The 14515-nt window shown below is 45.9% G+C and overlaps 1 protein-coding gene across 5 annotated transcripts in view; it reads left to right on the top strand.

Moving 5' to 3' along the window:
- The first annotated feature begins 636 nt into the window (after positions 1 to 636).
- LOC119953850 overlaps positions 637 to 14515 on the top strand; it is a 40284-nt gene continuing 26405 nt past the window's right edge. For 2 of the 5 annotated variants that reach the window (XM_038778419.1, XM_038778415.1), the window contains exons 1-3: positions 637 to 745; positions 8514 to 8602; positions 10598 to 10791. The gene's annotated coding sequence lies outside the window, so the exon portion shown is untranslated. Of the gene's footprint in view, positions 746 to 8094; positions 8412 to 8513; positions 8603 to 10597; positions 10792 to 14515 lie in introns of those variants that run through there. The other 3 variants (XM_038778417.1, XM_038778416.1, XM_038778418.1) reach the window with 3 other exon arrangements.

The following is a 14515-nucleotide window of genomic DNA, read 5'->3' as shown; positions in this document are numbered from 1 at the left end:
AATCAAGTATATGCATTTTACTCCTTTGTGGAATTATGCAGTTTAGTCCTGAAGTGATCAAGGACTCACAATACGCAAACTGCCCCCACCCTGGCACTTACTGATGGTTGTACTCACCCCGAATCACATAATGGTTTTGATTTGAAATGGAAGAATGTCATAAATATTCAGAACGAGGAGGTGAATGCTGAGGTGTATTCTTGAGGCAGAATAGAGAGACCTTGCTCCGTGTCTCACTGGGCTTGAGGTAGGCACGGTACGCATTTAAGTGGAGTCTCCCATTACTAGCTCTGGGATTCAACATGTTGATGAGTACAGCATACCCACAAAAACATTAAAGGAAAGGTTACGGCCACTAAACCTAAAAATACAAGCCACAAAAGGACAACATGATTGAACAATGCCGACCTAGAACAGACATGGGCCATGAGTCATCAATCGGACGGTTCTGTTGTTAAGATGTTGACTTCTGAATGGTGCTGTGTAAGTAGCTTTTACATAGGCAGGAAAGGTTTTGTTTAATGTTTGTTCCTGGTGAGACAGCCATTGCCATTTAAAAGTCGTATGTCACTATAGCAGTCACAATGGCAGAGCCTGTCAGACTGGTTACACCCACTCAGTTTCCATGTGTCCATGACCAGCTGTCAGTGATGCTTCACTGAGTGAAAATTGTAACAATCCCCAATGTGTTTCCACAGGCATAGGACTGTTGTTGGTGATAGAGCTGTTACTGACATTTGTCCAGGTAGGGGTACTGGTCCCATTTATGTTATCGGTGTTTTTTTCCTGAAGTGTCAGTTGCTGAATGTATTAAAATGATTAACCCCCTATACCCCTCTTCCATGTTTAAACTTTTGAAATAGGCCCTGAAAAACACCCAAAAGGTTAAGTCGTGTTATGTAACAAAGAAGGCAGGAGAATTGAATCCCAGGTTCATAGAATGGTAACAGCACAGAAGGACGACATTGGGGCCATCACATGCGTGTTGGCTCTCTTGCATCATAGAATCTCTCCCGAAGAAAAAGGGAGGCCATTCGGCCCATCGAATCTGCACCGACTCTCAGAAAGAGCACCCTAACTAAGCCCACTTCCCAGCCTCATCCCCATGACCCCACCTAACCTTTTGGGCACTAAGAGGCAATATAGCATTGCCAATCCACCTGGCCTGCACATCTTTGGACTCTGGGAGGAAACCGGAGCACCTGAACGAAACCCACGCAGACACAGGGAGAAAGTGCAAACTCCACACAGACAAGTCACTCAAGGCTGGGATTGAACCCAGTTCCCTGGCGCTGTTAGGCAGCAGTGCTAACCACTGTACCACCGTGCACCCATAGCACTAAGAGCTACTCAGTACTACTCTTCCCCATCCCGCCCCAGCCGACCATTTTCTTGTAACCTTGCTAGCTTTTATGTCTTTAAAGAATTATTCCATTCCCTTTTGAAAGCCACAATTGAATTTGTCTCTAGCACACTGTCGGTCAGTGCATCCCAAATCCTAGCCATGCCCTGCTTGAAAATGGTTTTCTTTATGTTGCCTTTGGTTTTGTTGGAAGTTACTTCAGATCGGTTTTCTTCAGTTCCCGACTCTTCTGCCAATGGGAACAGTCTCTCTCTTTCTACTTTGTCCAGATTGCCCCGATTTTGAACACATCAGAAACCTCTCCTCGACCTCCACTTCTCCAAGCAGAATAAGACCATGAGAGATTCGAGCAAAAGTACGCCATTTGGTCCATCGAATCTGCTCCGCCATTCAATGAGATCATAGCTGACCTGACATGATCATCCTCAACCCCACTTTCCCGCCTTATTCCCATAACCCTGATTCTCTTACTGATTAAAAATCCATCCATCTCAGCCTTCAACATGCTTCACCAATGGCAAAGGTCGCATTGCGCCCGAAATGCAGCGTGGCTGGTAGGTGCTAGGAGATGTAACGCAGTCTCGCTAGACGTCGTGATGTGAATCCAATGTGAGCGGGATCATTTTTTGGCAAACCTGCATTTTACACTGGGACAGCTAGTCTCACTCTATATGCATCCCCAAGATTTATCCAAGGCATGGGGTCTAACCCCCTTGCCTTGGAGACCTTGGGTGAGCGCTGTTCAGTGTTGGTCTCCACAAATGGGGACTAGATGGAATGGTACTCACGGGGCTCTTCCAGGGGATTGGACATGCCCAGGTGCTGCCCCTTTGGGCAGGGTGGCACCCTGGCACTTCCAATCTGGTACTGCTAAGTTGCCTTGGTGGCAATGTCAGCTGGCAGGGCACCACCAGTGTGACAGGCTGGCACTGCCAAGGTGCAGGGGTTGTGGGTAGGGCTGTGGACGCCCTTATAGGTCAGTTGTGGCTTGGGGAGGTTCATGGGTCATGTCGGGGGGGTCGAGAGTTCGGGACGCCATTATTAAACGCGGTCCCGATTTCTACCTGCACTGAGGAGGTCCAGCGAGTGGAGCTCTGCAGTGCAGAAAATGGAACTAAGTGCGGCATCGACTGCGTGCTCCCCGCTGAGGCCCAGATCTACTCAAATGGTTTTTCAATATAGTGCTGTTTCTTGACACTCAGAACGACCAGAAACACCCGGCTAATTGCGCGCTATGGGACCTTGTTTCCACATGGGTAGATCCCGCCCCTTTATTCTGAATTCACTATGAAGTTAGGTAATAATAGAGGAGCCTGTGCAAAAACAACAATAACTTTGGGGTAGCAGGGTGGCACAGTGGTTAGCTCTGCTGCCTCATAACACCAGAGTCCTGGGTTCAATTCCGGCCTTGGGTGGTCTGTGTGGAGTTTGCACGTTCTCTCTGTGTCTGTGTGGGCTTCCTCTGAGTGTTCTGGTTTCCTCCCACAGTCCAAAGATGTGCAGGTTAGGTGGATTGGCCATGCTAAAATTGTCCCTTCGTGTCCAAAGATGTGCAGGTTAGGTGGGGTTACGGAGTTGCGAGGGTGTGGGCCTAGGTGGGGTGCCCATTAAGAGGGCCGGTGCTGACTCAATGGGTCTGTAGGGGATTCTAAGATTGCAGCTTGTAATTAAACACCCCAACTGTCCCATCAGAGAAGTAAAGGAGGAGGGGGAGGCAGTGCGTAATGGTATTGTCGCTGAACTAGTAATCCAGGATAAGGCTCTGGGGACCTGGGTTTGAATCCTGCCAGGGCAGATGGTGTAGTTTGAATTTAATTAAAAATCTGAAATTAAAAGTCTAATGAGACCATTGTCGGTTGTCACAAAAATCCATCTGGTTCACTAATGTGCTTACCTGGTCCAGTCTACATGTGACTGTAGACCCACAGCAACGTGGCTGACTCGTAAATGGCCTCAGGGATGGGCAATAAATGCTAGCAGCAGCGAAAGTCTGGATGCCAGCAACCCCTAAATCCCATAAACAAATTTTTTAAAAAGGTACTCAACCTTTCTCCAGTTTAGTAGGGAGAAATTCCAGGTTTAATAAGGAGGTATGTTTTGAAAATGTTTTTTGAGAAGAGGATAAAGAAGAAGACTAGTTTGAGGAGCGAGGTGGAAAGAGAAGAGTTCAGCTGGCTGAAGGTCCTTCCAGCAAAAGTGGAGTGAAGCAAGTGGAGCTGCCCAGGACGGCAAAGTCAGAAGATGTGGAAGGAACACTAAGTCTAGAGGAGGTTGTAGAATTAAGTCAGCATCAGGCAATGGAAAGATCTGTAGATGAGGACAAGGATTTTAGAATGAATCAATTTAGAGATGGGGAGCTAATGCAAATGTTTGTGGATGAGAGCGGCTCACTGCAGGATGTATGCAGTAAAGGTCGGGATGTTGCAGAATCTATTGAGGCCGGAGGTTCAAAGACTGGCAAGGGGGCATTGAAATTGAGGCTGGAGGTGGTAAACAAATGGGTAAGAATTTGTATGGAAGTGGGGTAAGGAAAAGGTAAATCTAAACAATGTTGTGGAGCCAGAAATACATGGTCTGAGTATTGGAGAAGTTATGGGGCTTCAAGGTTAAGTCTCAGTGAAATGAAGACCGCCAGGCACACAGTCTGATTCAGTCTAAGTGGGCACCTAGGGGTGGATAATGTGAGATGTGTTAGTCAGTGCCAAAAACAGTTGTTTCAAGTCTTCCTGATGTTTAATCCCTGAATCACCTGACAAGTTACTGACTTGCCTGCATGGTAGTTTAAAAGCAAGGTGTTCACGAGGTCAGGAGAAGTGCTGAAGAGGTACAGTAGGAAGAAAAGCATTAACGTGCTTGCTGAATGGCATCAGGAACCTGCCTCGCCAATGTACATAAGGCAGACACTGGGAAATTTGTCCGGGTAAGTATAGGGTCACATGGACAGATGGAAGTCCTGCCTTACCCTGCCACATTGCTGATGACATTTCTGACTGAACAGATGACTATAGAGAGGTAACTGAATAATCATAATAGCTGAATGAATGGACGGTTGTACGGTACTAGCGAGCTGGAAAGAGATTAGTGGAGGTTAGTGGATATTGGTCAGAGGTCAGAGCTTAGTGGACCTTGATGGTAGATCACCAATTGCAAGCATCAGCAAAAGTTTAAGAAACCTATTAATAAGTGTTACCCCAATACAGAGTTCCAATTGAAACAGAAAGATTGCAAACAAAGCACCCCTCAAGGTCAGGTTAAATGCTCAGGGTCCCTTGGATAACAAATACCAGGTAATATTCAGATGTAATAATAATAATCTTTATTAGTATCACAAGTAGGCTTACATTAACACTGCAATGAAGTTACTGTGAAAATCCCCTAGTCGTCGCACTCCGGCATTGGCTCGGATACACGGAGGGAGAATTCAGAATGTCCAATTCACCTAACAAGCACATCTTTCGTGACTTGTGGAAAGAAACCGGAGCGCCCGGAGGAAACCCACGCAGACACGGGGAGAACATGCAGACTCCACACAGACAGTGACCCGAGCCAGGAATCAAACCTGGGACCCTAGCGCTGTGAAGCAACAGTGCTAACCATTGAGCTACCATGCTGCCCTCATTGCTTAGCAATTGTCACAAGGTTATGCCCATTTATTTTTGAAAACATGATTTAAACTCTCAACTGACTGAAAATTTAGCACTTTGAAATGTGACCGAACAAACTACTTAAACAAGATACCCTCAGGGGAAAGTGTAGAGATGGACATTTCCTATCATTCAGAGAGAGCTATCAAAACCTGACACTGTCTACGGAAGGGACAGAAAAATGCCAAGAGCTGGACAGTGAAACAATGGTTGCCACAGACAGATCCACTCAAAACACTTTGGAAATACGCAATGGGTGAAGTATAACAGGCGAAGCTGCAGTCAGTGCAAAAAGATTGCAAGAATGTTTTCAGCAGAGGAAACAGGTTGAAAGCTGTGCTCTCTCTCTCTCTCTCTCTCTCTCTCTCTCCCCCCCCCCCCCCCCCCCCCCCCCCAACCACCACCACCACACACTCTCTCTACGTTTTGGAATATGTGTTGTTTGACATCTGACCACATTCAAGAAGTTACCTAACCTAAATTGGCCACAACATTTAAAATCTATGCCTCAAGGACAATCAAAGAACAATGTGTGTGTGGGGACGTGTTCAAATGACTACATGACGGCTGAATGCTTGATGCCGCGTTTTTAATTTTTGGTTTAGTGGTTAATAAATTTGCTCTTTAACTCAAGTTCAAACCTTGTTTGATTGGCTCCTTGTTGCTCACTGCTCAAATGGATGAATAGATACTGATTTGAAAAAGACAGATCCTCGCGAAAAATAAACTTAAACCTTGTTGTGACCAACTGAGGATGCGGAATAGAAAGGAGCCAGTTCACTCCCTACTTATCTTGATGTAGCACAAGTAACAAATCATACAGCAGCAGATTGTTACAAAAGGGATGGAAAACGCCAGTCTTCACTGGCTTTAGTGAAAAAATAGGCGTGAGCATAAACTGTATGCTTCTTTTTACTTGCATCTACTCTTTTGCTAGGATTAGAAATCTGTTGAATTCAGCACCCAGTTTCTTGATAATAGGGTCCCGGCGCTGAGGTTAAACCTGGTGGTGGCGAAGGAGCATCTTAGGGCGCCGAGGTGACACGCAGCAGGCAGCAGACACAGCTTATTAAGAGTCTCTTAAACCCAATGAAAGGAGATTGTCTGGCAAATCAACTGAAGCATTTTCTCTGCTAACGTTTAAAACCTGGAAATTTAGGGGGAAATTCCCTGGCCTCCCGCAGCGTTTGTCTCGGTGGTGGGAGGCAGCCCTCCATTGGCCGGTCCTGCCACTGTCAATGGGACTGGCCATTGAAGCCACCTCACGCCGTCGGGAAACCCGCGACAGAGGTGCGCCGTCGGCGGGACAGGGAGATCCCGCCAGCGTGAACAACCGGAAGGTGTCGTCCTCAGAATATGGTGGATAATCTGCCTTCCCCAACTAGTCCAGTCCATGCTTTGATTGGCAACCAATCACTGGCAGCAAAATCATTTCATTGGCCTTGCGGCTGCCAAAAGAAAATCTAACCTCAGGACAAAATTTCGGTTGTGCACTAAATCCAGTCAGTCCTTATGGAATCATTGATTTCTTCAAAAGGTTCTGGAGAGTCCAGGTCGCAGAAATTTGATATCACAGTGCCTGTTTTACGAGCATAAAAAGGGCTGCCTCATGATCCAGGGTGTGCCATTTCATGTCAGAGGTAGGCAGTGCATCAAGTTGGCCATCCAGCAGGTGTGCCTGAAAAAGATGTTAGCCTCTTGGCATATGCAAATTGGGGGCCCACAACTTATTTGAGGCCAACTCTGCAAAAGTCAATTGCAAATGCCCGGAGCAGTTTGGTGCAGGTCGAGGTCCATTTTTGCCAGTGACTCGCAACCAAGCCAACAGTTTTTGTTGGAGTCCATTGGCTAAAAGGGCAGTTCTGATGTTTTTTCACTAACCTTGCTGTGCAGTTCAAGAAGTGTTTCCAGCTCCATGTTAAATAAGCAAGCTTCAGCCTGTCAGTACTTGTAACCATCCCTAAGCAAGTTGCTTTCTCCCTTCCCCTGGACTCTGTTGAGTACCTCGGTGTGATGAGCTGGCCAACTTTGCTTCCTCCTTCATAATCAACAAACTGCAGCCCACCCCTTCCCCCCACGTCTCAACGGACCCACTTAGTGACCCACTGCCAATAATAATAACCATGTCCTCTATGGGACAAGGATCTGTTCCTATGGTCATCAATTATGAGGAACCATTTCACCACTGTTAAAAATTGTGATATACCCTGGTTGTGTAAATAAATACCAAAGTTTGAAGGCCTATTTTGACCTGTTTCAATTAGTTTTACTTAAAGAGTCTTCAGTTACTTATGTGCGAGCAGGGGAAACTCCAACAATTGTTTTCTCTGCTTTCAGAAGCCACTGCATTAGCAATCAAAGGAAGGACGCAGTTGGTTTTTGAAAATAATACCTACCGAGTTGATCGTTACAAATCTGAGGGGATAGTCCCTCCTGACATCACCATGCCTTGTCAAGGTTTCAATTTTTATAAAAGTCAAATAAATATAAAAAGGGGTTTGGAAGTAGGAAGCATCTTTAAATCCTTGAACAGTGCCTGCTGCTTCCTGTCCTGCTTGGCACTCTGGTCAGCTTTGTAGGGAGACATCCCCAGGCCCTCTACGTCAGTGCTGATGAAGGGTCGCATTAAAGAGTTAACCAACTCTTTTAATTCAGATGCTGCCAACTGCAAGTCATTCTGCTTTTTCTGCTGGCAGTAATAATCTGTTACAGTAAGATCAGTCATGAGTTCATTGAGTGAAGTAACAGTCTTGAGGCGTGAATGGCCTACGCCTGTTCCTGTGCAATATGGTTAATAATATCTGACCTCATCGTATAAAGATTAACAATGTCCAAATTTGTAATAATAATTGATAACAGCTATTTGTTCAATGAGGTCCAATTATTCTTTAATATTTATGAGCGATGATGTGTTGGGTAAGCTGGGTCTATGTGGACTGCGTTTGATGCAATGTAGAGACAGGCTTCCAACACTTGAAGAGATGCAACACGATTTTATTGAACAACTAACTATATTACATGCTTAACTGTGGGTTGACACTATGCTGACTTGACTGGAGACCTGAGGCTAACCTGACCAGACTAACAGACTACCACATGGTGTTTGTTCCAGATGCTGCTCGCGAGCTCTGTCTGTCTCAGAGGCTGGATCCCGAGAGAGCGGGAAAACTGGTGGCCTCTGGCTTTATACTGGCCGCGTCCTGTCTGGTGATTGGCTGCTGTGTTCTGTGTACTCACTGGTCATCCTGTGTGTCAATCACTGCCTGTCTGCACTCCATCATATACCTGGATGTATATTATGACAAGCGACGGAAAGTGAATGCACTTTTTCTAGATATTTGTTCTATTTAAGAAATATTCTACAACCAATGAGTCCTATCTGACCATGGAATTTTGAGTGACAGGTAAGTATTACTAGCGCTAATCATGTTTGAATTAAGTTTAAATCTTGAGAATTACTCTTTTTCCTCTCTGAAATAATAATAACTTACAAACTTTATTTTTAGGATTGATAGTAGCCTATCCCGGATGAACTGAAACAACGATAAACACAACAATCGCATGACAATATGAATTAAAGCAAGGCGTCAGAAAGGTAAGAAAGTACAGCGCAAGGGTGGCCCAGTTAACCTATGAAGATGTGATATTTCTGGACGAATTTCTCTTGCACATCATGTCCAACAAAATTGCAAGCAGGTTTATGACTCCATGGCATCCAGTCTGTTCATCTCCCCACCTCATTTTCCAATGGTCTGCATATGCCGCAGTTTTCTTTAGTCTTCTGAGGGTTTTAATTAACCTCTAAACAAAATTTTAAGAATGATCAAAATCCAATCAAATTTCTTCCTGATGCCAAAAGTAATCAAACAGGGACTCCAGGCTGGAACCCAATCATTAGGGCAGCACGGTAGCATTGTGGATAGCACAATGGCTTCACAGCTCCAGGGTCGCAGGTTCAATTCCGGCTTGGGTCACTGCCTGTGCGGAGTCTGCACATCCTCCCCGTGTGTGCGTGGGTTTCCTCCGGGTGCTCCGGTTTCCTCCCACAGTCCAAAGATGTGCAGGTTAGGTGGATTGGCCATGATAAATTGCCCTTAGTGTCCAAAATTTCCCTTAGTGTTGGGTGGGGTTACTGGGTTATTGGGATAGGGTGGAGGTGTTGAACTTGGGTGGGGTGCTCTTTCCAAGAGCCGGTGCAGACTCGATGGGCCGAATGGCCTCCTTCTGCACTGTAAATTCTATGATTATTGCCCAGCCACACACAATTCAAGTTTTTCATTCATCCTCTTATTCCCACTGAGCCATATTGGAACAGGGTTTGAGGATGATGTGACTAAAGATTTGCACTGACGAGTGAAGATAGTGAGTGGATTGAGTGACTCCATTCATACAGCAATTGTGGATTTTCACCTCTACAATACAATGGGCGTAATCCTCCAAAAAGGGAACAAAGTCCCCTAGCGAGCGTGTTTAGCCGCGTGTTTCCCGGCGTTTGCAGTGCTGAGAAACACATCTCTATTCAACGCGACTCTCATTGAATAAGGGGCCTGAACGGGGAATGCGTGTCCGAGGCCACACATGGCCGTGTTTTGTACAGTGAAGAGATGGTCCCTCCTGACATCACTATGCCTTGCAAGAGTTCCGCTTGCCATAACTCCCTATTGTAGTGAGAGATCAGGGCTGGGATTCTCCGGTATCCAGCGGGCTGGCCGTACCGGCGCCAAAGAGTGGCGTGAATCGTCCGCACCTTTGGGGGCTAGGCCGGCGCTTGAGTGATTGCTGCCGTGCCAACTGGCGCCGAAGGGCCTCCGCCGGTCGGCGCAAGTTAGTGCATGCGCAGGAGCGCCAGTGTGTTCTCAGAATTGTTGGCGTGATTCCTGCGCATGCGCAGGGGGTTTCTTCTCCGCGCCAGCCATTGCGGAGCTTTATACAGGCCGGCACGGAGGGAAAGAGTGCCCCCATGCCACAGGTTCACCCGCAGATCGGTGGGCCCCGATCGCGGGCCAGGCCACGGTGGGGGCACCCCTCGTGGCCGATCCCCCCCCCCCCCCCACCCCCGAGGACTCCGCAGGCCGCCCTCAGAGCCAGGTGCCTCCGGTACAGACCTTGTGTAATTCACGCCGGCGGGACTGGCTGAAAACGGGCGGCCGCTCAGCCCATCAGGGACCAGAGAATCGCTGGGGGAGCCCCCCGACCGGCGCGGCGCGATCCCGGCCCGCCAAAAAACCGGCGCCGAAGAACTCGGCGGACCCACGCAGACATGGGGAGAATGTGCAAATTCCACACGGACAGTGACCCAGGGCTGGGATCGAAGCCTGGTCCTCAACGCCATATGCAGCAGTGCTAACCACCGCGTCACCGTGCTGCCCTACTAATGGAAAACGTAATGGTAAAAAAATTAAAACCTAATTTGAGAATTCAACACAACATTGTTGACTTGCATTTGTACAGCATCTTTAATATAGCAAAACATCCCAGTTCGTGAATTGCACTTACATAACTCGGGTATATTGTTCATTTATTGACTCTTTCATTCACAGACAAAATAAGGCTTACAGGCAAGTATTTTGTTTCTCTTTCAATTTTCCAGTACTTTTTCCAAAGAGAAAATCTACTTCAGTGCAGCAGAACCCATTCAATCAAGTAGTAATTAAAGGACTTGACAATACTGCCAATAAATCAAACATATGAGGAATAGGAAAGTAACAGAAGCTTAAACGTCAAAACACCTCCAGCTTTGAAGCTCTAACGTCTATTTGCAGAGAAGAGAAAAATACAGTTTAAGTAAATGAACTTATTTCTACTCTTAAATCTAATTAAGTCAAATGGCATGAGCTTGGAGCAAACAGGTTTGTTTTGTATCTTCAACTTTGGGGAATCGTGTGAGGGATTAGCAGGTAGATTATCTTCCATGGCCAGTTGGTCCTGGAGTGGGACTTGAACGAACAACTTCTTGTTTCGGGGCAGGGGTGCGACATACTGAGCTGCAAGATCTCGAGTAACCAGGGAAAGTCAATGCTTTCACAGGTGATAGTAGGTGTTCAAAAATTCCAGAAATGGATAAAACATTTAACAGCAACTGGCCCTTAGCCTAGGAAAACATCCTTAAATGCATCACAGAGCATAACCAAACAAACATTGACACTGAGGGATAAAGATAATTGGGCACGTCAGTGGAAGAATTTCATAGAATTTACAGTGCAGAAGGAGGCCATTCGGCCCATCGAGTCTGCACCGGCCCTTGGAAAGAGCACCCTACATAAGCCCACACTCCCCATAACCCAATAACCTCACCCAACCTTTTTCAACACTAAGGGCAATTTAGTATGGCCAATCCACGTAACCGGCACATCTTTGGACTGAGCGAGGAAACCGCAGCACCCGGAGGAAACCCACGCAGACACGGGGACAACGTGTAGACTCCTCTCAGACAGTCATCCAAGCCAGGAATCGAACCTGGGATGCCGGAGCTGTGAAGCAACTGTGCTAACCACTATGCTACCATGCTGCCCATTTGGTTGGAAGGAACACCTTAAAGGAAGAAGTGAAGAGGCAAAGACATTTGGGGAGGAATTGGCAAAGTCTACAGCCTAGATGCCTGTGACACACCCCAATAGTGGGGTGAAGAAAGTGGGGGCTTCACAAAAGACAAGAATTGAAAAAGTAGGAGTTCTTGGAGCATTGTAGAGCTGCAGGGAGGGTTAGAGACAAAGGGAGGCCATGGACGGATTTGACCTCAAGAGATGTTCAATTCGAAGCATGGGGAGGGGCCTGGAGCCAACACTATATCAGTAAGCACCGGGGTGATCAGTGGATGGGACTCTGTGTGAGTTGGGATAGGGCCAGCAGAGTTCTGAATTAGCTCAAGTTCCCAGAAGGTGAGGTGGGAAGCCAGCCAAGTGCGTTGGAATAGTCAAGTAAAGAGGGGAACAAAAATGTGGATGAAGGTATCAGTAAGAGATGGGCTGGGCAGGTATGTTCCACACATTACCTATTATAGCATTGGAAAAGCTCTTTAAAGTAAATTGGATATTAAAAAACACACTATTGAAGTACTAACAACTGTCACAATTATAACAAGCAAAGGATTTTAATCGAGGCAGATAGATGGATCACAATATATTTTTCTATGTGTTGCCAGGGGGAACTCATATCAATACAAAGTGCATGACATCAATTATACAATAATCAATATGTCCAATGCATTAAATATGAAGATTATATTAAACACAGCAACAAATAATTTACATGCCTTTTCAAAGCAGCAATTCCACCTCGGGGCCCTGTTAACATTCATAAAATACTTATTGAATTAATGTCTTGGAACATTGTGGCAGCTATCTATCCATCATCTTCTCTGTCAATCACATCAATCCATCAGCTTGGCAGATTTGGTCCTGTTTTACAGCTATTCTGGAAGCAGACACAAAAATCAATGATGACCCTTCCAAGTTCAGAGAGTGACTCCTTCCATAATGAGCTCCGTTGTGACAGTAGCCTTTTCAGAGGGAGGTAAATGGGTGAGGGGATGAAGGTTTGGGAAGGGGAGAGTTGCACTTCCAGAACAACTACTGCAAGGCCCAGTAGTCGCCAAATAGGTTGGCTTAAAATGAAAACTATCTTTCAACTGTCTCAGGGGCTGATTTAGCACACTGGGCTAAATCGCTGGCTTTTAAAGCAGACCAAGGCAGGCCAGCAACACGGTTCAATTCCCGAACAGGCGCCGGAATGTGGCGACTAGGGGCTTTTCACAGTAACTTCATTGATGCCTACGCGTGACAATAAGTGATTTTCATTTTCATTCATTTCATTAACTATCAAAATGTGGGGCAGGAAAGAAATTAATGAGAAGAACCAGGGTGAGTTGATTGATTGGGAAATTAGTCACTTACAGGTTTTGTTCCTGATACAATTGTACATGGTCAAGGCATCAACTCTGAACTCGGTTACATATGAACATCTGTTTATTAGCATGATCATCATGTTACTATACCTTTGATCATGGATAGCTAATAACTTTGACTTAAGAGTCCCTGGGACTGGATAATCCCCCTGGGAAATTCAAGTTATTAGTACCAGTAAGAAATCTGAACTCCATGAATGAATGGAGATTTACGTGTCAGTGTTGCATCTGGAAGGTCCATCCATACTCAAATTTGACAGTTTCACCCAAAATCTCATTTTTCATTTTGTATAAAAATTATGTTTGAAGAAGAACAGTTTCACTCTGAAGGACTGATTCTAATCTAATTGGCATTAGCAGCATCTTGCCGTTCTGGTAGGTGAGGGAGAAGACTGCAGGGACTCTGACCCATGTTTTAAATAAATGACTAGACATGGGGAGTTGCCAGAGGACTGGAGAACAGCTAATGTGATTCTCGGCAGCGTACCGTCTGCTGGAGGCGGGATTCTATCTTCCCGCCTCTTGTCAGTGGGATTTCCCGTTGTTACCACCCCAGGCTGCCGGGGAACCCCCGGGGAACCCCCGGGGGCTGGGGTGCTCTGCCAGCGATAAAGTGAATCGCAACGATCGGAGAATTTCGGCCAGTATTAAAAATGTTGTTCATTGAAAGTGTCCCATTTCTATTAGGTTGCATTATTTATTTGAGCACAAATTGTCTGATATTGGTGTAACCTATGCAAAAGATAATGGAAGTTGGAAGCACAAATTACATTCTGCGCAACCTAAGTTTATTCTGGTTTAGAAAACATTGGACTGGAAGCCAGCCCCATCTACACAAATGGACAGGCCCTTGAATGTATTAATCACCATTTCCATTCATACACTCGTTTGCAGGCCATGGACAAGGCTCCAAAAATTAAGTGGGTTCTTTCGGGCACAAAGGCAGGGAGTAAATAGGACAGGGATCAGCTTCAACAGAACACTTAACTTGGGAATTTTGGGACTGAAGGATTTCAGTGCAGTAAGAGAAGAGGTGCTGTTCTGGAATTTTATACAACATGGAGCAGTCAGAGAGGGGGAACGACAGACAGCAAGACTTAAGATCGGATGCCGAAGACATTAATTAGGTGAGAAGGTAGGTGATTGGTTGGTGAGTTTTATATTTTCTTCTTTGAAGTGGGGCTGAAGTTCAAACTAAGACTGAGAGATATAACTACTGTATTTAATGTATCGCTAAGCTACTTTTTTTTTTTTCTTTTTTTTTTTAAATTTAGAGTAGCCAATTATTTTTTCCAATTAAGGGGCAATTTAGCGTGGCCAATCCACCTACCCTGCACATCTTTGGGTTGTGGGGGTGAAACCCACGCAGACACGGGGAGAACGTGCAAACTCCACACGGACAGTGACCCAGGGCCGGGATTCGAACCCGGGTCCTCAGCGCCGTAGGCAGCAATGCTAACCACTGTGCCACCGTGCTGCCCTTCGCTAAGCTACTTAATAACGCACAAATAATCGGCAAGAGATATTTCAAAACCTGAAACACTAATTAATTAATAAAATACAACCGATATAGCAGAGCAGGTGATGCATTGCAGCTGTAGCATG

The sequence above is a fragment of the Scyliorhinus canicula genome, chromosome 19, assembly GCF_902713615.1.
Source record: "Scyliorhinus canicula chromosome 19, sScyCan1.1, whole genome shotgun sequence".
Taxonomy (NCBI): Eukaryota; Metazoa; Chordata; class Chondrichthyes; order Carcharhiniformes; family Scyliorhinidae; genus Scyliorhinus; species Scyliorhinus canicula.
This window is presented reverse-complemented; position numbering and strand designations above follow the sequence as displayed.